The sequence below is a fragment of the Chroicocephalus ridibundus genome, chromosome 4, assembly GCF_963924245.1.
Source record: "Chroicocephalus ridibundus chromosome 4, bChrRid1.1, whole genome shotgun sequence".
Classification (NCBI taxonomy): domain Eukaryota; kingdom Metazoa; phylum Chordata; class Aves; order Charadriiformes; family Laridae; genus Chroicocephalus; species Chroicocephalus ridibundus.
The window spans coordinates 24,452,482-24,478,279 of NC_086287.1; the positions used below are offsets into that span (position 1 = coordinate 24,452,482).

Below are 25,798 nucleotides of genomic sequence, written 5' to 3' on the forward strand. Positions count from 1 at the left end.
TCCTTATGCCAGCTGTACCAGCCCCATCACTGCAGGCATATTTTCAACACTAATACACCAGTGCTTTGTCAAGGCTAATTTTATTTGTGCCTAGAAATGAGGCTTCCATAATTTCTTGGAGATTGTGTAATAATTTTGGCTCTTACAAAATGTCCTGACGTTCAGCTTATTTGAGACAAAGGCTAAAAGAGTAACGATGGCATTCCAGCTAATGAGACAAGTATCATGATTTTCAGTTTCCCAGAGAATACTCAGCATCTCTCACTAGTTTTTGCCTGATTATCTGGAGACAAACACTTTTAAGAAAGGCAATTTATTAGAGTCTACAAGGAATTCCAGCCCGAGTGTTGCAAGTCTGTATGGCAAAATACACATGTAAGTATTGGCAGCTGGTTTTACAAACTTTCTTTAGATCATTTAAGTTCAAAGTTATTTTTACATGTTTTTGCTGAAAGCTGCTAACACACAGTACTGGGTCTTATACACAGAACTCGTATGTGCTATCTTAGGTTCCAGGTGTCTGTATAGTATTTTTTTGTCTGGCTGTAGGGTGCGTGCTTTTCTCAGTACCCATGTTCCATCGGTGCTCCGAGCAGGAAGAAAAGAAATATATCCCTTTCCAGGTGGCTTATGGGACTTTACAGTACAGTTAAAACTAGCAATCAGATCACAGGTTAAGCGTTTAAACGTGGCCTTTTTGTTGGATGGATGCTCCTTTGCATGACAGAGGAAGCATAAAGAGCTCATAAGCATGTTAAAAGTTTAGCAACTGCTCAATGATGTGTTTGAATGAAGTCCTAATTAGCCATAAGGGATATGGAAAGGATAGTCAGGAGAAGTTACCCCACTCCTTTGATGTCAGTGGGAATTATTTCTGTTGAGTTTGCTGAAGGCCAAAACATCACCTAGGTCTTTGACTACAGGAACTTTATATGAAATGCTTATATTAAACAGAGACTCTCAGCTATTTTGGTCCTATTAGTCACACAAGCACCTAAAAATGGACCATATTCAAATTAATCAATTGCATGGGCTGGTGTTAAATTTCAGGGATTTATGCAGATCAAAATAGTATTTATGGAAGCAAATAAGCAATTCTATATCACTTTAGATACCCTGTTTCCCCAAAACAAAATGGTTTTGAACTTTATTTAAATATTTCTAAAATTTTAAGCCAATTCTGAGCTTAATATCAAAGATAAAATTCATGACTTTGTGTTAAATTTAAGAGGAATGGATTCATCACTAATATCTGACATTCTCTAGTTTTTTGCTACTCTGGAAAGTTAATCTAGAGATCAGATCATCTAGTTGGCCACTCGTTCCTTGGTTCAAACCCTAAACTAGCATGACTCATCTAACGATGAGATAATTAAGAAGATTATGTCAGTACAGACCAACTGAGGAGCAGACCTGCACGTTCAAACTACAGAGTATATATTCTAGCATCATCAGATATCCTAAATATCAAATCAGTAACTGGATGCCATACTTCAAGTCCACTGGAATCATACCCACTACACTACTACAATATTTTGTCTCCAGGAAACACTTGAGAAGAAAAAATTCAGGTATAGATGAGAAATCATCTATAGGATGATCTAGGATCAGCCTCGTATTGCGAAGGTTATTCCAATACACATTCTTTATTTGGGAAATCAGTTTGGGAAGTTTTAGTACAGAGACAAGTTGTGCAATTCAAGCAAACCAAGATGCTGGAGACATGCATAAAAGCTTTTCCTTTGAAATAAATTTTAATTCCTCCCATGCCTCCAGAAGGAAACTGCTTTTGACAGACTGTATTTTGCCACTGCTTCATTTAATAATTCATATCGACACTTACCAAGGGAGACTGGTCTTTGCTTTAATTCTCTATTGTATGCCAGCCAACCTGCTACCTATTCTTAAGACTTTTATTACTTATAGCTGTTGTTTTGTGGACTTTGCAGGTGATACTGCTACAATTAAACAAAAAAAAAATGCCAGCATGAGAAAATCTGATCTTCAGAAAAGGCTTTTATTTCAAACCGTATCAGATTTATATTTTACCTCATACTATATTTTGAAATTAAATCTTTCTCACTCAAAAACCTAGCAATATAATGGGTGATCCTTCTTGATACCTACGGAGACAGCCACAAGACATTTCTGTGAGCTTAAATATATGTGGAGACCCTGCAAAATAGTTATCACATTCAAAACCTATTGACTTTGACTGGAATTGAAAGTATGCAGAATTTTGCAGAACACGGCCTCAGCCGTGGAAAGGGGACTGCTTCCCAAATTTGTTTTAGATCAAGGTGGAATTAGCGGGAGCCAATGTCATATATAGCATAAAATGGAGGCCTGCATCTCACAGGAATAAAACCTTAGCCACTTTGAAGGGAGGAGGTGAAGGCAGGGGACAAATCAAAGAAACTTCTATCGTTTTGGCATGGAATCACTGCAAAACCAGTACTGCTGCACCATTCTTAAACTGGGGGGGGACACGACACAGTCTTAAATACTATTAAATTCAAGTAATGTGGAGTTGGTTCTCCTCAGGAGCAATACTCTATATGCACTGAAATACTCATGAAAAAATATTCCTGACTTACATTGCTCCAACAGAGAGCAAAACCCTCAGAAATCAACCATGGCTACCCATAATGCCCTTTAAAAATTGATATATACATAAGTTGTTATAGTAATAGTCACTTCGTTACAGTATTCTTCAGATTTTTGCTGTACTTTCTGGACAGCCTTACAACATCTTTCCTCTATTTACTCCAAATTCAGTTTGCATATGGAAAAATTCAGACATTGTGAAGTTGCAGCTTCATTAAGAATTATCTGATTATAGGAACAGTTTTAATGTTTGCACTCGGGCTGGAAGTATACAATTGTTTTGCTGGATTTATTTTTGGTATTCTCCCAGGTCCCACACACTCAAGTGGCAGAATGGCCACATACTAAGCACGTGTATGAGTTTCTCTACAGGATGGCATGTTAATCGTCAAAATAAATCAAGAAACTTGGCTCAAACAATTTGATAATTTTGCCGTTTACGGAAGACCAATTTTTTTCACAGTGTATGTTAGAAAGTGGAGGATTATTTTTCATTTCCTGATTTAAAGCTAACACACTTTAAAAAACCGATTTTTCAGACATTCCCTTTGGACTAAATGTTCTACTTTTGATTCTGTTTTCAAAAATGTTGTGGATTTTTGCACTTGCTTTTGAAATTCTGCTAGGGGTGGCGTGTACAAATAGGCAGCTCTTTGTAGTTACCCATTTGATTTGTCAATGCACTGATATCTATGCATTCATTGATCCATAAACCATCAGCATCAGCACCCTCTACTTTACTTCAGGCATTTCACACAGTTCTGCACATGCACTGCATTTCTGAGTCTTTACAGCCCTAAATACGTTTTGCAGTGAGACTCTCAATTGGCCTGACGTAAGGATGCTCACCTTCTTTCTGCTTTACCCTATGGATGAAGACTTGAAACAAGAAGCAAGTCTCTTCGTTTTCAGTTATGTAGATGTAAAATAATTCCAGACTTCAGAAGACTAAACCTGGATTTATACTGGAGAAACTCTGTGGTGAAAGTGTGACCAGTCACGCACTAGTTCTTGTTATTTCAGGTCTTACAATTCCTTTTCACATATTGGTAGTGGCGTGTCACGAGAAGATTCAAACAGTGAAAAATTGTCAGGAAGATCATCCTCTATTTCCAGCCAGTAATGTAAGATATGGAGATATTTAGTTCACATTATTTTATTTGCAGCATTGCAGTGCATATAAAGGGAAGAAATCAGGATCCCATGTGACTGTCAGCAATTATAGAGCACACATACTTATTTATAATAAGAAGAATCTTCCTACTGGAAATTGCCAGAAAAGCAAGCAATACACTGGGCTGATGAATTCAACTTGTATAATTACCTGGGGGAAAGGAACTAGAGTGAAGGAAAGGGAGATTTGCTTCTTGTCAAATCAGCTCTAATCTCATTTCCGCACAGTCTAGAACGACAGCTTTGTGCCTGTACCTATTAGTGAACCTGTAGACTCCTTCCTAACGTAGCTCTCTCAGATAAGAGATGTTAAAATAGATAGAATCAAAGGACCATGAAAGTATAACCCTCTAATCTTGGTGGGAAGACCTAGGTTTCAATATATCTAGGGTTTTAAGCATTGGAGGTTAAGACAGCAGTTAGAGAGAGAGAAAGAGAGAGAGCGCAAGGGTGAGAGATGCTGTGTATTACATTTCTAAAAGAACGATCACTTTTGCAACACTGTCGTTTGCAGTTGCAATATGCAGCACAATTGATGTCATTTTGCTAATTACTTATCTAGATTGTTCATATGTATAAAGTCAGTGGAGTTATAAATACGATCCACGGACTCATAAATAATTGTGGGTACAAACCACTACCCTGAATTTCGTTTTCAGAAGGGAATTTAAAGCTTTGCAATTCTGACTGACCAGGTCTCATGTTGCCTATTAATAACTCTCTGCGCGAAATAAAGTCATTTGATATTATCAAACACCGCAGAATTCTTTTGTAATGACACCTTTCACTAAAGTTTTACAAATTGACGTTAGGCTACTACAGCGATGGGCAGAACATAAGATCAAACAGAACAGAACAGAACAGAATGCGGCCCATTATTATTCGGATTGTTTTATATCTAGTTGCAAAACACTATACTTGTTTCTTCACAGGAAACAATGACTAACAAAATGGATACGTTTATTCTTAGACATTAACTGCCTCTGGGATGCTACTGAAATTTGTACTGGAAAAAGGCCACTAAATCATGTATTAAAAGATATCCCTGGTTACCAGCTAGCAAAGCTCCACACACTTTGCTGCCCGTTTCTGTTTGCAGACAATAGTGTAAAGTCTCACTGTAGATTCCGGAGGTAAATATTCACCCGCAAAGCAGAAGTACTCGATTCTCTCCAGTAACATTAATGTCATTTCCTCATACTGTTCTTATCTTTCTTAGACAACACCATCATCAGAATACTCACAACTATAGGCTTAAGTGAAATTTAAAAAATAGCAAATTGATAGAGGACCTCTGCCATTATTCTTCCCACTCCTGCAGTAGAGAGCTCCTGTAGCAAGAGAAATAATTGAATTCACTAAAAACGATCAGTTTGAAATTTAATGCAAGTGCCAAAAGTCTACATTTGTATTGATAAAACCATTATGTCTGTAGTCACCTGGCAGAAGGAGATGAAGGTTAGGCTGGTAAGTTTTTTAGAGCCATACTACACATCCATGATGGTCACATACATGTGAAAATCAAGCTTCATTAGATATAGCAATGGTGGACTGTGTGAAAAATGTCATGGAAAATATGTCAGTCGGAACTGGTATAGCAATTGCTATAGACAGATACAAGAAACATAAGTGAAGTATAAATAGATGCCTCAATAAATTACATAACCATGCCTACATGTGAATCTGAAACACCAAACTGTGACGCAATCAACTACAGCAGTGCTGTAAACCTGACCTTAGACAAGCGTATGCCCGAGCATTTCCTCAAATGACCAGTTAAATCAAGAAAAGAAAATATTTACTTTATGTGAGAGATTTGAAGAGCAGGGCCCTCTATTGGTTCTGAGGCAGCCAGGGCACAAACAGCTGAGCGTCAGCCCCAGGACGACAATCCTTTCCCCTTATTGCTAAAGAAGGAAGGCTGGCCTACAGTCACGGCTCTGACAAGGAACTCAATAGAGAAGTTTTCTGGTTTATGTTGTGGGTATTCAGCTGCTTTAAACTGGTCCAGCCCTGATTTACGTGAGCGCTACACATCTAATATCAAGCAGCTTTCTGAATCTGCCTGTGCGTCAGCGCTCCTTTGATCAAATGCTGTTATTAACTCCTCCTTCTATCTTTCCTTTGCGTTGTCTTTTTTTATGTCAGGAAAAATAGCGCAGAATTTGTTTCTGATAACATGCTTTTTACAAGGACTTTTACAATGTGACTTAGGCTCAGTTCTGCTTTGTAAGAACAGAGGAAGAGGAGGACGTGGAAGTGAAAGAGCAGTTCATCCTCCTTACCTAATAAATCTTTTCACTTCTGGCAGAGACTGGAAAAATGAGGCTCTGTTAATAGTGGTGGGTTTACCTGAGTCCACCTTTCATTTCATATAGATCGCTGTAGACTATGTCTGGATTTCAAATAGAAACAGAAAGATTTTGTATTCAGCAGGAGAAACCCTGTGTTATTCTGTCCCCTCTTAAGCTTTAAAAATAGTGCCCTTTTTTGTTATTTGTCTTAGACTGTTAGGAAAGATGGGTCAGAGGCTTTAAACACTGTTTCTGTTCTCAGGAATGAAATGTTGGCAAGTAAGAAATAATTCGGGGGTATTTTAATTTTCACTCGTACTTCATTTCTTTGAAACGCCTAATAAAAGACTTGCAAATCTGACAAAATATGAGTTTTCTCCAGCTCCCTAAAAACAATTACTCAAAAAATATGTTTGGTTGAATTTTAGTGCTCATGAAAAGGGAAAACAGATACCACTGCGTGAAGCATCGCACACGAGTTCCCCGGAGCAGTTCTGCCAATGCAGTTCAGCCCCACACCTGTCCTGGAACTATTCACAGAGCTAATCTATGCGGTAGTTATTCCCGTGTGGGCAACTATCCATGAGAGGCTTGACTGAGACCAGCCAAATTCATCTGACTTGTGTTTTATTACTCACAGGAAGCCTGATCTGAAAGAATGAAGGGCTAACATGTTAACTCATACAGTGCCATCTTTCCACTGAGTTTTTTCTGCTCTTTTACAGTTACAGTCACTGAATTCTAGTCAGATTCTTTACTAGACTTTCTGCAAGAATACAAGTAAGCGAATAAGTAGAGTTACATATTGTCCCAATTATTATTTCTACCAGAATGCTTGTGGAGAATGCTAAAATCATTAAAAAATTGCACACCCTCTCCAACAAAATAAGGCCATATATCTTTAGTATAACCTTCCCCATAAATTATCTCCTTCCTTCATATTAAGTGCCCAGACTTGGTGCTGCTGATGATTGTGGGCATTTGTTGTGCTTGAGGCAAGAGAAATGCCAACCCTCTCACACGTACACACATGCAGGGAGTTTCTGCAACCGCTGCCAGTTCAGCCCTCAGTGTGCACCACTTCTTGGCCCCTCGCTGGTTTTAGAATCCAGGGTTGAATTCTGCCTTGCCTTCAGCTGCAAGGGGAAAGAGCACACTGCAAGCTCAGACCTTAACGTAGAGTTTGATCAGTGTTTGACCGAGCCAGTGATTTAATCAACAGGACAGCATAAATGTGCTGATGACACGGAAGCAACATCACAATCCTGTATGTTGCAGTGCACAATGATCATTTCCTTCAATGTGTTTCTTATAAGCAAGAATAATAAAGACCCACTTCAGTGCCATTTGCCCCCACTCTATTGTCCCCCCTTAATTGTTTTTTGGGTTTTTTTCGTTACATAATGAATCTTTAATCTTTTTCAGAGGAGAGGTCTAAGGGCAAGAGAAAACTAAATGCCATAAAAGTTGCCAGGATCTATATCATATATTTTAAATAACAAATAAGTTTCATTATCCCCCTTTGATTTATCTTTGTAAAGCAGACTTTCTGTGTATATATACCCATGCCTGAGAGGGAAATTTAAGACTAGTGATTCACTAATTGCTTTATCCATCCCATCTTTACTCTGTATCCTTTTTTTCTTACAGTTAACACGCACGGTTTCTAAGGTCACAAAAACGAGGCCATGGAGTAATATTAAGAGGGAATACACCAAAGCTCACCAAACCAGACTCACCAAACCAGCAGGGGTTCTGTTGTAGAGCTAACCCTCTCTGAGACAGCAGTAACTCTGCCTGGTGATTCCCATGTGCTATGCCCACCGCAGAAAGAACTGGGGGAACTTCACAGACCCTTTTCTCCCCTCCCAGCTCCTCCTAGATCGCGCATTGCCCTACCTCTCCTTCTCATGACAACCGACAGTCCTCCCCTCAGCCGAATAACAGCTTAGGTGGCTAAAAATGCGATCATTAGGAAACTCCGATTTCCTGTTGCACAGAAAGTTGATTGTTTATCTCTGGGCTTCATTCAGTCTGGACAACTTTGATTACTCACTTTCATCCTGTTTTTCCCACAGTTATTTTCTAGTCACTTTCCCTTTCCTGCTTTTATCTTCCCTCTGTACAGTACTGCAATACTTGACCTGCAAAATAATATGGGAAATATCTAAATGTAAAATAAAAGCTTCCATCCGCATTATTGCTTGTTTTAGTTTGGATAGTATCCTTAGGATACTTTGTGTCCTCAATGACATGACAGACATAACAGAACGAACTCCAGCTGAAAAGAGATCCTTCTTAGCTGAAGAGCTAACTAAAAATTCTGATACAGCCTGTGCTGCCGCATGTATTTAAAAAATAAAGAGAGTGTGAGAGAGGGAAACAGGAGAGAAGTACGCTGCTACCAGAATATAAATACATGTCAATAAAAGTACCCCAGATGGTGGCAGGGAGCATAAATTTCATAGCAAGGCTACAGGTCTTTGCCTTATTTCTGCTTCTAATATGCAGGAGATGCTCTTTTAGCATAGCACTGAAGGAGTTAAAAGAAACGCCTTTCTGTCAAACACGGTTATCATTCAACACAAGACAATATACAGGGCTATACTTAAACACCCCTTCCCAAGATCGCCAAATATTTCTTCCCAAGACCTAAGTAGCTTGTGAACTGATACTGATGTTATCTGAAATTCAGAGGTGTTTATTCTCCTAGTTCTTAAAGAGGATCATCTTTCTGCAGCTGGTTGGCTAGACTGTAGGATGTCTTCTCTCGGTCGGCACACGCACAACCAGACAATCGTTCGGCAGCTTGTAAAATATGATTGCATATGAGATATTGATGGCCTAAGGGAAGTTCTGAATATCAGAGGTTCATAATTAGAATACCTATGCATTTGATCCAATAGAGTTTCCATCAATGTCACAGAGATGAGTGGTTATGAATTTCAGAGTCATCTCTGCTCGTACAGACTGATTTATGCACTTTCAACTTTGGACAAATGAAGGGCGAAGAATTAAAGCCAAACTCTTCTACCTAGAGAGCTCCTTATCCTTGGAGGGGCTCTGAAATTTATAATCACCTCTCCCGGTGCTCAGGATCAAGCTCCACAGTTGGTAACTCATGACCTATTTATGCTCATGCCATCCATCCGCTTTCAGTCATTCTGTCCTCTTATCTGTAAATCCACAGTCACACCATGTAGGATGTGTGGATCTGCTGATAAGAAATTTTTACAGGAAAGAATCTGGGCAGATCAACATTTCTGTTGCCAGAGCTGCTGGCAGCAACTCTAACATCTCATTTATTCCAGATTATAAAGATCCACTGTGCTGATCTGAGGATAGAGCTGAGTGTTTGACTTCTGTGATAACAGACTATCTAGTTGAAACCTGTATTTTGTAATAAATATTAAGTTAAATAGATACTGATAAGATTATCCAGCGTCGGACAGAAAACAACCATCTTGTTAGCATTGAGATTTCCACAGGCTGTGGGTTTGGGTTTCCTTTGGTTTTGCTTTTGGGTTTGTTTTGGTTTGGTTTGTTAGCTTTTTTTTTTTTTTCCTTTTTTTTAATTTTAAATCACTGCATTTTCCTGGAATTATACGTAACTAAAAACTAAGGCTCTAGTGTGAAGACAGGCACCCTGTAGCCAGAACTCAAGAAAAAGGAAAAAAAAAGAAATCTAATTGCATTATTCTTTTAAAAACTGTGTTAAACAGTTTGTGAAAACTACTTGTGAAAACAGTTCTCTATTAACTATGGGGGGAAAACACTAGCGGAGAAAAGCGAACAGAATTTACAGACAGTTTACATTTCAGAGTTCTACAGTATCACTGATTGCCCTGCTATCTAGTTAAATAATAAAAAAGGAAGATGTTAACTAAGCTTCAGAAGGAAATAGATTTTGCTAAAAGATCTTTTCCCATTCTAATTCTCTCAGAAATCTCTTTTATTTTTACTTTTTGTTTGTGTCTATGTCCCTGCATGCATGTACGTGCATGTTTACCATTATGAATACACAATACCACATGAATAAAAAAAGATTTTGATAGGGCACAACATGGATAAAGCACTTAGAGTAACCTTACTGTCAGATGTTCTGCTACAGAGGCTTAGGCATCTCTGGGCAATTATAAGGGACTTGGCTCTGCCTGCAGCATTCAAAGTGCACATATAAAAAAAACCGAGAGGTGTCCATTATGCTTCTTTCTTGCCCAAGTATTTTCAAAGCTATAATGGTAGACACTTTTCTCTCTGACTAAAGACTGTTATTCTATCGCGCAACTGCTAAAGAATAAGGTTCTGAAATTAATTTTGTCAAACAGCGAAAGTCCTTTCTCAAATAAATAATAAAAAAAAAAAGACTTTACTGGCAAAACGCATTTTACAATTTACTGCTGAACTGCTGCAAGAAGCAGCTCTTCACTGAGCAGCATGGCACAGGGCCAGGAGGAGCTATTTCAAAAATCACTGTTGGGCATATACCAATTTGATACACAGGATTTAGCAATACAGTGGGGAATGACCCTGTGTGTCTGTGTGTATGTGTTCACGTTCTGTTAAATTTTAGCAGTCTCTAACTGTATACTCATCTTCAGCATGAGGAAATTTGTTGTTAGACTGTTAAATTTGTTTTGAAGAAGGAGAAATTTATCAGCCTGGATAACAGCACTTTTTACTTGTTTAATTTACTTATTTTGTGTTGGAAATTAATTTCCTATGGGCAGTTCAAAGGATAAAATGTCTCAGATGAAATCTTTGAAAACATTTAAATCAAGAATGAAAAATTTTATAAGTGTACTAGAGAGATGACTGTAAGCTGTTGGTTAGCCTTATATGTCTTTTCCACCTCCACGTTCCCTTGTTCAATGAATAATGCGGGGCTTACAGTAATGGATCAGTACAACATGATGCAATATGCATAAAGAGCATTAAGATATTAAATTGGAGTCCTCCAACAACCCAATCCAGGTTCATACCAATTTTCATAGCAATTCAGTTATCAAAGTGGCATTTTTAATTTTTTTTTACATAATTATAACAAATTATAAAACAAACAGCAAGTTTTCCACTGATATGGCTCAAGAAATAATGTTTAGTCTGGGAGCATTTGCATCTAACTCCAAAGCTAAGTGGTTGAAGATAAGAATAAGGTTAAACCTAGATCAGTCAATGAGGTGGCCTGTGAAACCAGACAAACAAGACTGCTAAACGGGGTACATTTAGCTGGATGCAAATCTCTCAATGACACAAGAAGCACCACTTAGGAAAAACTTCCTAGATCACAAATGAAATTACGTGGTACTACTCACAAATATTCCTTCATTTAGAGACACCTCACATGGCTTCCGCTGGCATTTCAGGCATGCAACAGGCTCAGTAAAAGCACCTCGCTTACCAAAATCGTAATTCCTTAAATGACATGCACACCCAATGCCGAGTCTACAGGTAGTTTTTATAGAAGTGTACCTGTGTAGGCTGTGTCTGTGACAAACGCCTATACTGCTACAACCCTCATAAGGATACAATTCTAGTCTAATGACTTGTACCTACACAGCTTGTTTTTCCATACCCACATGAAGAAACTCCTAATGAAAGCACATATACATTAGTATAACCAGAGACACACTGTTGGGGTTGTATCATCTTCAATTACAGCTAAATGACATCACTTTTGAGTATTCAAATTATTACTCACATGAGTAATCTCTAATCATGAGAAGAGTGTCTGTGAAATTAACTTGCCAGTGAAAGAGAGGAGGATTGAGTCTAGAGTCAAATACATTAATTTAAAAAGCAGCTTTTCAGCTGTGAAGTTCTACTTCATAAGCACAGGTAAGTTTGCTACAGACTCTTTCCATCGACCTTGGGAGCAATACCTCTTGGGAGCGATACCTCTTGGGAGCATCTCGGGTTTTTTACCCAGTATAGAAACTTCCAACACACTGAAAGAAAAATATAAGTTTTTCTTCTCATTTAATTTGATTTGCAGTTCACCCCCAAAATTAATTTTGAAGGAAAATTAATTATATATGTTTTGAAGGGTCTGACGGAGACTTCTGTGATTACAGACAAAGTCACAGTCACCTATATATGTAACACACACAAATTATTTATATGTATGTATATATACATAAAACCTGCATTTCTTCTTCAGAAACGTATATTAAATCTCTTGTTCTGTCACTAAGATGTTAATATAAAATTGTACTTATTTTTTGTTGCATTCATTTTCAATGACATTGTGAATGTCATACCCATTCTAAAACAGTTCTCATACTGCATTTCTTTTTCCCTGTAGGAAACGCATGCAGGAAATCTCAGTATTTTTAACTCTGAACCTACAAGCCTGTGGTTGATGATCCTATGACTGCAGCTTGACCATGGTTTGGTCTTCTGCAACCTGTGTGAAGATTGAGGACTGTGTATGAACATAATCGAAAGCTCCCAGCAGTGCTAGGACACGCTGTGGGAGCGCTGGGTCCTTTCTCCACCCGGGCAGCCCTTTTCCACATGGTGTCTCTTGGCTACCTCTTATGGAACAGCTCAGCGAGGTATGAGCCACTCAGGCGGCTACGTGGTGCAGGACTGGAAGTACTCTCAAGAAAAGCTCTTCTCTTAATTTTCCCTGTTGGTTTTGGTGAAGGAATGACAAAGGCTGCCAGCAGGAACTGGGAGTGACACTGCCGCACACGGATTTCAGTTCTCAGAAGGTGCTGATGAGGGTTTTCATTCAGAGCTCTGACCTTTCGTGCTTTTAATGGGTCATGTAGTACTTCCGTACAGTTTACAGCATTTACTACAAGAGAAGTGTCCAGCATCAGCCTGCCCAGACCGATATGCATGACAGTGAACGGCTAATGAGTCCGAGAGATGGAATTCCAAAATCTTTTGCCTGTAATTCTCCCTCAAGAGCCCTGACATTTAAAAAGTGTTGTCAATTTTATCTGCATAAAGCTCGTGGAATAGTTTCAGATTAATTCAGTCATATCTAGCATGTTTTAAGGAAGGAACTGATATGATGTCTATACAATTTTGCGTTTTAAAGATAATTAGATTACCCTTGACAACTTGGCCACAATAAAGAACTTTGACCAAAGAGCAGAACTTCTGCCCTTTCATCCAAACATTTTCATTGTGATATATTCGCAAATAAATTATGACAAAAGGAACTAAATGCCCTCTTCTGTATCCTGTGGCTCAAGGTATGTCCCTGCCTGGGCCGGGATTTGTAAAACCAGACTGCAGAACATTACAATAATCTGAAGATTATTGTCCAAACTACCTTTCAAAATTATTCTTTTTCTTCATTTTTTTTTTACTGCAGTCTTTAATCCATAACTGTTGCAGAAAATTACAATGATAATTTACCTTGTGAATAGGTAGCTGGTGATTAAGCATTATGAAAAGTGGCGTACTGACTTGAAGGCCAAGCCAGAATATTATCTGCGACCTTTAATATGCTGCTTCGTAAGGAACAGATCCTACAAAATACTGACCAGGGCCTGTTGGAAGCAAGTCACCTCTCACCTGGGGCCAAAGTAAAATCAACACTTTGCAGGACCGAGTCTAGCAATGATCTGATCCTGTACATCAGAAGCCTGTTGAGTTTTGACTGCAAGGACTGAAGGATCAGTTTCAGTGACAGTGTACCTCTGAATGATCAACAATTCTCTGTGCCGTACGCTGTTATAAATACATTCTCGCATTAAACTAGGCTAGAAAGGGTTTCTTCTACAGCAAATTAATAAATAAAGCAGTTACAGCTTGAAGTAAAATATACAGGAGATAGTTTCTACGTAGAGCTGATAAATAGCACATGATTTCTTTTTAGAAGAGATATTTTACAGACCTCTTTATGCATCATTAAGTTTTCACGAATGCTGAATAGAGCATGATGGATTTGTTTTAAGTTGTTGCTAGTATTTAATTTTGATTCAGTTCAAAGGGCCATGTCAGAAGAAGGAATCGAAGAGGCAAAAAACCCAAAGTGTTAGCTGGGTAAAACATCAATAAAAAAAAAAAAAAAGAAGGCAAAGAAGGTCCTAACACCTTTCACCAGTGGCTGAAAATATCAGATTAAATTGCACTATGCCTGGGACATATTGTTTGATGTGACTAGAATATAATTTGGTAAACAATTATTTCAAACACTTCTTTCCTAAATATTACCTATGGATTAAGGTTTGAGTTTGTTTTAAAGAAATGAATAAAACATGCCTGTCAAGAAACATATTTTAATGATGATTTTTTCATTGGTTTTCTGTAAAAGAAGTCAATTACTTGAAAGGTGTGGGTTACACACAGCTGTAGGGGAACTAAAGCTCATATCTTCAGTGTATGATAAATTAGCCTTCTTTACATTATTCTTTTCTACGTTTTTTTCATAAGACAAAAAAAAAACCCAAGTATTTGTTTCACCAAAAGAAAAGAAAAAGCAATTTTTATACCTCTGAGGCAAGTTCCAGCCCTTTGGGTTTCTTGAGGAAATAAATAAAAAGCATTGGCAGAACGACTCCTAAAAAGACTGCCCAAGGGGGACGCAAGGAAACACCTAAACCCATCATATTACCGAGCGCTGAGGTAATCAGCTACAATCTGGGAAATGTCAAACAATGGTATACACCTACCCAGAGATATTGCTGATCAAGTCCTCAACTGCCATTTACAATCACTAACTAAAACATGGAATATAGCCGTGGATATAAACAAGAGACAAATTAGTATTGGGAAGCTGGGTTTAATAATCCCCTAAAAGAGACCATCTGTTTATAAAGACCCCCTTTTCCTTGATCTCTGACATGTATTCCTAATATAGACACAGCTGGATATTTTTTTTTTTTACATTTTTTAAACACCCTGCTACTATAAAGTCTACTTATAGTATATCTGGTCTGAGTGTTTGTCTCAAGTTTCAGTTATTATGTAAGCACTCAGGGGCAATAAAATTTCACATAGAGTCAGCCTGCTTTAGAGTAAGTATTAAACCATCAGACGGACATAAATGCAATTCCTTCATTATTGATGTTTAAGATCACTGGATAGTTTTTATTTTCCTGATTTTTGCAAATGTTCATCATATTATCACCGGAATAGCTGGAATTGATTTAGAGTTCTTTTCAAGTTCAGGATTCATGTTTGGAACTGGAGTTTAGTTTTCTTGTTTTCCTGTTTAAAACACTAGGAAATCGTATTGCCTGTAATGGCTATGACATTGATAACCTGACAAGCTAGGTGATCTGCAGGTATAAAAGACCAAATCAATTTATAGCCTGTGTTTCCAATCCACTATGCTGAAGAAAAAGGGAAAACCACCACCATTGACTATACACTTCCCACAGATAGAGGTCACTAATGGACTGGATTTGAATCTGTCTGGTAAAAGCCTGAAAGTTACATGAAAGTAATCTAGTGAAAAATGAACTCATTTTGAGATTAAAGAGGTAGCAGAAAAGATTAAGAAATAAAGCTCTCACCTTCCTGGAAACAGTATTATCTTAAGTGTGCCTTCTTTCTAGTCCTTTAAATAGAAAGTGCAGTACAGGAAAAGCCTGATAGCGATGCTTGTTTGAACTCCTTTTTGTTTTCTTGACTTGGTAAAACTATGCCTCTCCTTCTTTTCTGCGGGAAGGGTAGGGAAGTCAGCCCTAATAACATCCTACAGTTTAGGTACTGCTATTTTAAGCAGTTAAAGGCAAGCACATTCTTGATTCTCGAAGGAAACCATAGCCTATGTAATGCAGATTCCAACTGGGAGGGTGTAGGGTTGCGCAAAGGAGATATGTCTACATCCTAAATCAAACTATCCAGCAGGCCAGGATATAAATGTGACTTGTAACAGTGGCTCAAATTAGATCCAGACTCTCAAAGCCAAACACAGATAACATCACCTTATACAAAATATAGGGTGTGGGTGTATGTGAGGAGCGACTCTTTTAAGAATGCTGGGTGCATTCCAGCACCACTTCTTCTTGCTGCAGCCTTGGACTTTGGAAAACACTGATGACTGTTCTAGTCACAGGTAGTTTTACAGACACTGTATTTGCACAGTGCTCTGACTTGCTTCACCTACAGTACTCCAGGCCTGAACTCTCTTACTTTTTAACTGTCTCGCTACCAGATCAGGACAGAGAACAACTGTTTAAATAGCAAGCCTCCAACAAATGGTAATGATGTCTGAAATCTCTCCTCTCACACAATTTTCAGGAACAACACTAACACTTCAACATCACTTTTGTCACTTAGAAATGGTGACTTTTAAATAACATCTGTTGTATCTCTTTGGTTATGCAAAGATTATGCCTCAATGATAACATTGCATACATTGACTCTTTAAAGGAAGAAAGGAAAGAAAGGTGGATAAAGGCATAGGTACAGTACCTTTTAAGTGTTTGAAAAAATGCTAAGGTGGATTTTTCTCCTTCCAAAACTAGATATATCTGAAACCAATTCATGAATTTTCTCTGAAACTACAAACATATAAAGGTGCGCTTGGAGAAAGACCACGTCAGTGAATGAAGCAAGGAATTAAGTCCACGGAAGTTTGGGGGATGTTTTTTTTTTTGTCTGATTGGTTGGGTTTTTTAATCCCAAGTAGCAATCAGTCTCAACCTCGAAACTGGTTTAATTTCCCTGCAAGCACTGTAAAGTTAGATGCAGTAAATAAACCTCTCTAACACACACCCCGTCTTTCTGTGCGTGTGTGTGTACACGTCTGTGTGTGTGTGAGAGGTCTGACTTGCTTTAATATCTTTTCCTGCTCCTCGTGTAAGGAACCTCTCCCTTTCTATTTAGCTGAGCTCCGCGTTGCAAAAAGCAGCATCTGAAGAAATCTAACCAGTACCTTCCACACACAGTACAGGAATTTACACGGATTTGTGCCTTGGATTTATTAGCTTATTGTAAGCTTTAAAACAGATTTCCTCCATTAAAATTAATTAAAAGCTCCTGTTGACTGATTCCCACTCTGAAAAGAAGGTGGAGAGTCTTACTCTTTTACTTTGCTGCTGATTTCTTTATCTTTTGTGGGGTTTTATCTCATGCTCTACAGAGGTCTTTTCAGCTGTTTGACTTCTTTTTGCGATCTGTTATTTTTTGTTACCCCCCCTCCCCCGCAGTATTTGTTACTATTTTGCCAGAGATCACCGTGTAACTCAGCAGATCAAGGAAGGGCTCCTTTGTATTCCGAAGTCCTGATCCAATTCTCTTAACCTCGCCTCCACCCACTCACCACCAGCCCCGCTCCGGAGGCTGCTGATGGGGATCTGATGGATCCTCCTGCCGGGCGCAGCTCCCTGCTCTCCCCGTAGATCTCTTTAAACACTTTCCAGCGCCGAGCTAAGCCGACTGCCTCTTCCGAGCAAAGCTCATCTTTAAAGGTCCCGTTTCTCAGAACCACCTCCCAGATAATACTAATGGTGGTGGCTAACACAGGCGCTCTGCCCCTTCCCCTGCAGCAGGGGTAGTTCTCGGCTCTCCCTTCCCCGCCCGGCGCCGTGCGGGGGCCACGGGTTGCGGGGGGGGGGGGGGTGACGGGGGGGGACCGGGTTCGGCACCCTCCCGGCTCGGCACTAAAATGCGATCGGGGATCCGGGAGCCCCCTGCAGCTGCGAGCGCCGAGCCCCGCTCTTAACGCACACGCCGGTGGAAAATAACCCGGGGACCCCGCTAACGCTCGCCGCCGGCCATTCATAAATCCGTGCGTGTGTGTGCCTGGGTGCCGCACACTCGCAGACGTGGGGCTCTAATGAGGCGGAGGCGATGTTCCTGACACGCCACCTGATCCCGGCTCCTTAACTTTGCCTTCTCGGAGAAGGCAAAGGGCACCGCGGCTTTAAATCGCCCGAGGCTAGAGTTACCAGGAAGGAAAAGAGAGAGAAATGAAATCCCAACTGTACCTGGCGGTGTCTGGGAATCCCTCGCCGGCACCAATCATAATCCCCCTCCGCGCCTCTGGCCCCCCACACCAAAACTTTTCCGCCGCCGCCGTTCCTCGGTGGTGGCCGCCGCCCTCCGCGCCGCGCAGCGCGGCCGCCCAGCGCCGCTCCCGGCCGGCCCCGCTCCCCGCCGGCCGCCGCCGCCGCTCCGGAGCGACCCCCGCGCCTCCCGCGCCTTCCTCCGCCCTTACGAGGCAGCGGCATCGTCCTCCCCCCTTCGCCACCTCCTCCTCCGGCGCGCAGCCCGCGGCTCTGGCATCCCCAACGCACTTTCTCTCCTCGATTCGCTCGCTCTTCCCCCCGCCGCTCCTCCTTCTCCGGTAAAAAATAAACGAGAAGGGACTGCGGGTACGCCTGGTCTTGGGGTTGCTTTCTTTCTTTTTTTTTTTTTTTTTCTCTCTCTCTTTCTGTCCTCTGGAACTGGTGGAAGGATCACATGAGGAGCAGGCACGGAGAGCCAGGACCCTTGGAAGTCGGAGAAGGCATCGGACACATATATGTAAGTATATGTGTGAGTCCGTGTGTCTGGCTCCCTCCAAGTCCTGCGCCCGCCTTCAGCCGGGATTGCAGGCTGATCTTAGCAGTAACGATGCCTCAGTTCTGACTATTCCCTGCTAATGTAAGTCGTGCCTTTTTTTCCTCCCTGCCTGACACCCCAGGGAGATGTTTACAGTAATGAATTCAGTTGATAGCCATCTCTCTCTCTCTCTCTCCTGGAGTCCCTCCCACATTTGTAGTTTAAAGAATGCTTGGAAGGCAGGGCTGCAACCTAAAGCTTTCCAAGAGGCAAAGTCAGGCTAGGTTTTCTCTTTTTCTTTCTTTCCTTTTTTTTTCTTTTTTTTTTTTTTTTCTCCCGCTTTTAACCCATTGCTCGCTGAGGGCACTTTAACGAGCTCCGTCCCTTTGGACTCGCCCTACTCTCGGCGAGGAGAACCAAGCGGGCGGCGCTGCCCGGGGGAGTGGGGTGGGGGTGGGCAGCCCCCGGACCCCCGCCCCGCCTCTCCGCGGAGCCCGGCGGGCCGGGGCTGCGGGAAATGAAGGTGCGGATATCGCCGCCCTTCGCGGCGGGGCTACCTCGGTCCCGCTGCTCTGGGGACTCTCGGGGTGTATCGGAAGGGAAGGCGTGGAATGAGCTGAAAAACTCCCCGAGCTGCGGTCCTAGCTGGGAGATGCCCTCGCTAGCAGTAATTACAGCCGTGCTCTCCACCAACATGGCGATATTTCATGTGCAGCCAGCGACAAGCCCGCCTCCCCCACCCCCCTTCTTTCCTTCTCCTTTCCCCCCCCCCCCCCCGCTAACTTTTAGGTAGGCAATAGCAGCACCGAATAAATATAACATAGAATAAAAGAAAGTCCAACCCTCAGGGAAGAGACGGACCTCCTTTAGTATTCCGTCTGATTTCCATCATCAGTCAGAAAGACTTTAAAACCGCTGGAGAAACCACCTTTTGCCCTGAAGCGCTAACAAGCGCGCCCCCCACCCCCCCATGTCTCCTGCAGCACATTCAGTGCGTGTGCGTGTGAGTGTTCATGTGTGTGCCTGCGTGTGTATATACATCCCGGGCTGTCTGCGCTTGTTTCGGGGTAACCCTTCCCCCGCCGCTCAGTTCCCTGGTAAGCTACTGCCTTGTCCTGACAAGTCCCTTTAAAGGCAGTACTATTTAAAACCGAGAAGCACTTGAGCCATAGGATAAAGTCGTCAAGGTGGGACGTGGGGTGTGCGAAGAGAATTTGCTTCGGACTCCCCCATTAGTAAAGAAAATGCACAATAACGTCTTTTCCTGCGAGTTACTTTAAGAGAGGGGCTGGGGAGGGATGGAGGAGAGAAGAGGAGAGCTGATCAATGCCATGTGTCGAGGAAACAGAAAAAGCAACTGAAATGCCTCGGGGTTTGCTTCCCCCTCACCCCCGGCTGCTCGCTGGCTTGCGTTTTCTGCTCAGCCGTACCTCAAAAGCTGAATCACTCGCCATTGTCTCTGCACCTCCTTCGCCCTTCGCTTAGGGGGGGGGGGGGGGGGCGCTAAATTATTCAAGACTTCAAAGGCTTAACAAGCCGTACCCAGGAGCCCGTCGCGGAGCCCCGGCGAGGGTCAGCCCTACCGCGCTGTGCTCGGCGCTGTTTCTGCCCCCCCCGCGCCCTGCTCTCCACCCCTTTGCCCTCCGAGGGGGCTTAGGAGAGCCCCCGCGTACTGATAGCCCCGTGGCGAGCCGCGCTGCCCGCCCGCTCGGAGAAAAGGTTGCGCCCTCACCTACACGGATGCGCAGAGCGTCGGCCGGGGGGGGTTGGGGGTGTGGGTGGTTGCGCGGAAGGGGGAGCGCAGGTAGCCCGGCGTTTTTCATGGGACTCGGCGAGGGGAAAGGAGTCGAGGGCAAGACCCCGCTCCCCCCCGCCCCCCGCCCCGAACCGCTGCTTTGGGGGCCGGGATTTGCTCTGGGCCCCCGGGGTGGAGGGGAGGGAGCCCGGGGCCCGCCGCGGGGCTCAGCCGGCCGGGAAGGAGCGGGTCCGGCACGGGTCAGACCCGCGGGGGGAGCCTGTGTCCCCGGCTCGGAGAAGGGGCTGCTCTGAAGTCGAGTCTATGCTTGCTGCTCCCAGCTGGTCCCGAGGGATGAAAGGATCAGGAGCCCCGTAGGGTCCAAAGGCGAATGAAAAACCTTTTTCAAAGGCTGTTCTGGGTCCTTTTTGACTGTTTAAGACCTGTCGTCTTTTTTTTTTTTTTTTTAAAGGCTCTGTATACTTTTCAGAGCGCTTATTTGCGCATGATTTATATCTCTTTCCCAAAGCTGATAGACAACCGGTGCATTTTCTCGTGAGAAAAATCACCCTTATAAGTCTCTCTCACCCTCTGTTCACCCATCCCTTCTTTCTCCACGTCCCCGATATTGGCAACCTGTCGGCAACACATAAGGCAGAGCAGACCTTCATCGATTCCAGGCATTTCTGCCCCTAATGCCCCTTACCACGGAGGAAAGTGGGAATGCTAAAAACTTCTGCAAGGCTGCCGGCTGCTGCCCTGCCCCACGGGCTCAGAGAGGTTAGGCGGAATTATTCCTGTTCCCCTCCCTGCCCCTGGCCCCTCAATCAGCCCACCCTTCAAATCAGAGAAAGATACTCGGGACACACTTTGGTCAAATCAAGATCGTGTCAATCCAGAAAGTGACTTAACTAGCCGTTACCTGCTCCTGCGGAGGTGGGTCCTCCTCGGTAGGTCACCCAAAGCCCACCGGGTCCGGCAGGTTAAAAGGGGAGAAAGTGGCAGAACAGCTGGGCTCCGGCATGGTATTATTTTAGGGATCACCACCAAGGTCTCTGTTTTCCATAGCTGCCAATGGTCACCATCACCCAAGGTTTCTCTCAAGGAAAGGAGGAAGGAAATTTTCTTTCCAAGCTGCTGTCCAGCCGGTCATTTGACCCTGACACCCACCGATGACACTGAAGAACACCCTGCTAAAGCGGTTAAACGCCTCGTAATTTCCTTTCTTCTATTTCCCCCGGCGGCTCCGGCGCAACGCCACAGAGCGATCTTATCGCCGTGTGATCATTATTCACCGGTGACAACCAGAGATGCAGAGCTCCTAAGTGAGGGTGACAGATTTCAAACGCGGGGCTGCAGCATACTCAGCCTCAGACATATTCTTCCTCAAACTTTGCCTAGCAAGCAAGTCAGCGGCTTAACCCTTTGCAGCCCTTTCTCTTGCCTGGGCACCGAGACCTCAGCCCATGGGGGAGCGCTTATTTGAGAGGAACTGCAGCGCACACGGCTGCTTGGCTGGGGACTTTTTATTACGTGTCATTTTCTATTCTTGATTATTTTCAGTTGAAACAAATCAGAACCGCCAGCTCTGGGGAGCAGTTGGAGAGCTGAATACTTCTCCTCTGTGGTTAGGGGCTGGAAAAATCCTCTCGGCAAAGCGGATCTCTTGGGGACTCACCTGTGGTCCCTACTTTGTCACCGAGTCTGGTATGCAAACTGTCACACGCATCGCATGAATCCCTCTCACACATGCATATACAGAGCTTCTGCACTTTCCTCAGCATGGTGTGGCTGAAAGTATAGATCCGAAAGTGCTATTTCACTCAGACCTCCAGATTCAACTCATTTACAGGTTATTAATAACAGCAGAGAAAGGAGCAAGCGAGAAAGAAACATATTTCCATGAGGGAAAAAAAAAAAAAAGAAAGAAAGAAAAATAAAGCCTTTTTCACACATGCACTTTGTAGTCAAAGGAAATATTTACCACCAGCAAACTCCAGCATGTCAGAACATGGTTCCTCCGAAGCAGAAGAGAGCCTTAAAAATGACAGAAAAAGCATGTGCAATTCAAAGATGAAATGAAGTGCACGAAAGCTTTCCAAACTCAGTACCACCAGCTTGGAGACTGATGTCAAGACAACGCTGTAGCACTGTAACATGAAGATGTAGAGAGGGAAGCAAGGAAATTAGCAAACTCCATTGGATTTCTAATATCCATTTATATTATTTTTTTTCAGTAAATTATGATGTTTCTGTCACCCTTCTTTACCCCCCTTCCCCCCGCCAAAAAAGAGGGGGGTCCTCTAACTGCAGCTGAGCGACACCGAGAGCCCGGACGTGGGATGGACTGCTGGGAGCTCCTTCCAGAGCCCCAGTGGCCACGCAGCAGGACGGACACGGAGGCAGGTCGGTGCGTGTGAAGGGGAATCTGAGTGCTCCCTTCAGTAAATGTGCAAGATAAGGCTGGACAAGGAAGAAGAATAATCCTACAGTGAGCAAACGGGGAGAAAAAAAAACTATTCTCCTCCCACTCACATTTCTAAGTTTCGAATTTAAGCACAACAATCAAATAAACCTCCTTTGAAGAGCGTTCCCCCCCCCACCCCCCCCCAGCCCCTCTCCAAAAAAAAAAGCAGACCCTTCAGACATTGCATATATCCCTGTCCTATTTATAACAGCGGGTGACAGGAGCGGAGAGCGTGGCAAGACCTGACCGACTGAGGTTTCCCAGGCGGGAGGAGAGCTGCCACAGGCGCGCAGCGGGGAGCTCCGCGGGCGCGGAGCGGGGCCGCCTGCACGTCCCGCGGCGCGGCCAAGGTGGCAGCAGAGCACAGCGCTAGGATGCTCGGGTGCTCGGATGCGGCCGGCGCCGGAGTCGCAGCGAGGGGAAACTTCCCCCGTTTTCTCCCTCCAACACGCTCTGTTAAAACTGGTAACCCTCGCACCCCCCACTTTCAGTCTTGATTATACTCTGATTACGTGGACTTCAAACACATACACACACACACACCCCCCCCCAAAAAAAAAAGTGTGAAACGTTTTTATTTATTTTCAAACTGCTTTGCATGGTTGAAAGGCTGTGAACTGAAAGGTGAATATAGAAATGTATTCTCTTTAAATTATCTGCGATCATACAAGATGGCTAGCCCGGAGTGATGGTCCACTGATCCATGATACCATCTCACTTATTTTAAAGAGAATATGAAATGGGGTAACATTAAGAAAGATTATAAAAATGAAAGTCTCTCTTTCAATATTTTTTTTTTCCCCCGGCTATGTTGTTAGAACGACTTCCACAGCTTGCAAGAGAGAGGGCAAAAGGAGCTGGAAGTAGTCCTGTAACTGGGAGGCTGGTCTAAAAGATACTGAATAAACTAAATTTTTGTCAGTAATGTCAAATTTTGGACCAGGCCTTAAATTCATGCAGCCATCAGAAGATAAAAAACTCAAAGTGAATTCTTCATCAAATTTAGGCAAAATAAGTTTATTTTTATTATTTTTTTTAAATATTTTGAGGAAGGGAAGGGAAGGGAAGGGAAGGGAAGGGAAGGGAAGGGAAGGGAAGGGAAGGGAAGGGAAGGGAAGGGAAGGGAAGGGAAGGGAAGGGAAGGGAAGGGAAGGGAAGGGAAGGGAAGGGAAGGGAAGGGAAGGGAAGGGAAGGGAAGGGAAGGGAAGGGAAGGGAAGGGAAGGGAAGGGAAGGGAAGGGAAGGGAAGGGAAGGGAAGGGAAGGGAAGGGAAGGGAAGGGAAGGGAAGGGAAGGGAAGGGAAGGGAAGGGAAGGGAATTTTCTGTGACATCTCACTTCTATGGTGAGCTTAGAATAAAAGCACCATACTGGTTCTGAAACAGACTTGGGCAACGTTTGTGACATGACTTAAATGGTAAATTTCTACCATTTTGGAATGTAGGGATTGGATTTAATTTCCAAATAAAATTACTAATAAAGCTTCAGTGTGCCATTGGACTGTCCTTGTTTGTGATCTTTCTCTTCAGCTTTTTATTCCCTCCCCCTTTTCCTTCAGTCTGCTGTTACCTTCTTTTTTTTAACTTGTGTATGTCATTAGACATCACCTTGTAATAGTATGCATAATGCCTTGGGTTGCTGCACTTCATAGCCCTGACCTAGTAGAGGCTCTCCCTTCTGTCCTCCAAGGGATTTCTGCATTTAGCTTTTGACAGTATCATGATAAACTATTTCTATAGATTGCCTTTGGCCATCCTTCACTGTCTTGTCCCAGGAGACATAGGAATCCAGGAGTCTTATAGATCTTTTTTTTTTTTTTTGTCTTTAATACTGAGGAGGATGTTCCAAGGTTTTTTTTTTTGCAGCCTCTTCGTCAAGTTGATTTCCAGTAAAACCAGGAAATAAGCTGGTCAAAATCTGTTGATTTTTTTTTTTCCCTTCTGAGTACTTTAGAGACTCATGTCAAATTTTGTTCAAATCAAAATAGTTCCACCCAGATGCCATCTGATAGACATGTTGGAAACAGATAGATAAATAGGTAAGACAGGAAGACTGGTCTGTAACATTTTCTTATATTTGAAGCAATAAAAAGTCTATTTTTCTGACCACACTTTGTGACCAAAGTAAACTATGACAAATTGCGTTGCATGTTGTGCCATCTCATTTTAAGTAAAAAGTTCTGCAAGGAAGATAAAATTCTACCTATAAGTTTCTCGTTTCTCATCTTAATGTACATGCTGAAAACAGTTGCACAAATATAGATAATTCAGCCAACGACTAATTGCATCTGATGAAATTCAGGTAACTGAGATGGCTAAACCATAACTGACATAAGAATCTGGCTGTCATTAAACATTGTTTTGCATTGGTTCTTTGGTTTTCTTCATATATGTGAAATGCAAGGGAAACATAGAATGACAAGAAAAGCAATGGGGTGAAATCAACACACCTAAGAAAAAAAAAATTTACAATCGACTATTTACTTACCATGGTGGGAATGGAAGGTGTAAGTAGAACCTTGTGAATAGCATACAAATGGCCCGGGTGAGTTGTTTCTTTAACAGATTCTAAGTAAAATTGTTATGGTCCTTTTCATTGTCATAGCCAGCTTTTAAAATAAAGGAAATTTTTACATCTCTGGTTTTGTCACTGATCTTTTGCCTTTCTGGAAAAAAAATCCACACACTTCTATCAGACATATTCTAGCTGCACTATATAGAACCGAAACACTACCTCAGTGGAAGTCACACAGCATTCATTAAGTTGCCCCTTATGTGTTCATCACTCTTCTTTTATTCTAAGTGGAGAAGGCTAGAAGGCAGACTATCAATCTACTCTAGAAAAAGCATCACTTTCTGATTGCAAGGCCATCTGCCCCATCTCCCAAGGGGCCTCAAGAGCTCACTCATTCTAATTTTCTACTGATTAAAAAAACAGATTCATTTGTACTTTCTTATCCACAAGTTCAGCAAGCTAAAATAATTCTTTCACTTTTGTCTCTGTCAAGTCCATTTCTGTAACTTTTTAGATTTTCAAGGGGATGGTTATAATTATGGAAGGGTCCTCCTA

General features: G+C 42.4%; 1 protein-coding gene across 6 annotated transcripts in view; it reads right to left on the reverse strand.

The window, feature by feature from the left end:
* FLRT2 (fibronectin leucine rich transmembrane protein 2) overlaps nucleotides 1-23,668 on the reverse strand; it is a 66,765-nt gene extending 43,097 nt beyond the window's left edge. For 2 of the 6 annotated variants that reach the window (XM_063332196.1, XM_063332199.1), the window contains exon 1: nucleotides 21,188-22,243. The gene's annotated coding sequence lies outside the window, so the exon portion shown is untranslated. The other 4 variants (XM_063332197.1, XM_063332198.1, XM_063332200.1 and 1 more) reach the window with 3 other exon arrangements.
* Between the last annotated feature and the right edge of the window lie 2,130 nt (nucleotides 23,669-25,798).